At 47.7% G+C, this 1,164-nt stretch overlaps 1 pseudogene across 1 annotated transcript; it reads right to left on the bottom strand.

Annotated features, from left to right (window-relative positions):
- Nucleotides 1-207: 207 nt before the first annotated feature.
- LOC310772075 (histone H3.2 pseudogene) lies at nucleotides 208-696 on the bottom strand (annotated as a pseudogene). The gene is made up of 3 exons: nucleotides 538-696; nucleotides 318-434; nucleotides 208-270 (listed from the first exon to the last, which is right to left on the bottom strand). The product of its transcript is annotated as a histone H3.2 pseudogene (transcript).
- Nucleotides 697-1,164: the final 468 nt, after the last annotated feature.

Consider the following 1,164-nt stretch of genomic DNA (forward strand, 5'->3'; position numbering starts at 1 on the left):
GGCCAGAGAACAAGAGGTTTTCCGAGCTCTTAATGGTATGTTTTTTTTAAATAATTAAGTATAATTAAGTATATATTTTTTCCGCTTGGGAATACAGACACTTTTAGGAAAAGTCAGGTACCCGCAGTATTGTCATTTTTAATTCAACAAGGTTATTGAACATATACATTTCAAAAAGCTCAAAATGACACTGTGGTCTTTCTAGTGTTATCCGCGCTCTCCGCGGATGCGGCGGGCCAGCTGGAGGTCTTTGGGCATGATGGTGACCCTCTTGGTGTGGATGGTGCACACAGGTTAGTGTCCTCAAACAGGCCGACCAGGTAAGCCTCGCTGGCCTCCTGCAGAGCCGTGACAGCAGAGATCTGGAAGCGCAGGTCAGTCTTGAAGACCAGGCGCTGGAAGGGCAGCTTGCGGATCAGCAGCTCGGTTGATTTCTAAGGGAGGGAGTAGAGCCTCCAGAGACTCCTTTGCTGTCCCAGGCAGGGGCAGTGGGGCCTCTATGGCTGTCCCTGGCAGGGAGAGTAGAGCCTCCTGGACTAGCTTCTTGACGCCGCCGGTGGCCGGGGCGCTCTTACGGACAGCCTTGGTGGCGAGCTGCTTCCTGGGAGCTTCTCCTCCAGTGGATTTACGGGCAGTCTGCTTCCTGGGAGCTTTTCCTCCAGTGGACATACGGGCAGTCTGCTTGGTTTTGCCCATGGTACAATGTTGAGTTCTTCCTTCCTTATGAGAAAAGTTAAAATATGTCTTTCTGCAGCAGTGTTGCCAGTGTTGAGCAGCAGCTTCTTCTTCTTATGGCTTTCCGGTCGACTGGTGGGTGGCTTGGATCTTCCACCACTTATATAGCCTCAGCCAGGAAGGATGAGTGACATCACTGATGACATCACAATTGCTCGAGTGACATCACTGATGACATCACAATTGCTCGAGTGACATCACTGATGACATCACAATTGCAAGTGACATCACTAATAAAATTCCTGATTTATGACATCATTGATGATGTCACAGACACAGACACAGCCCGCAAAATCGTGACTAACCCCCACCTGCCCACTTAGGCAATTTTAATTATGATAACATAATACACATAATTGAATCAGAGGCAATTATGTACTATGATAATAAGTAGGCTATACATTTATATCGTGTTACATTTAGAACCGG

Source organism: Poromitra crassiceps (assembly GCF_964638095.1).
Source record: "Poromitra crassiceps genome assembly, contig: HAP1_SCAFFOLD_1895, whole genome shotgun sequence".
NCBI classification, from domain to species: domain Eukaryota; kingdom Metazoa; phylum Chordata; class Actinopteri; order Beryciformes; family Melamphaidae; genus Poromitra; species Poromitra crassiceps.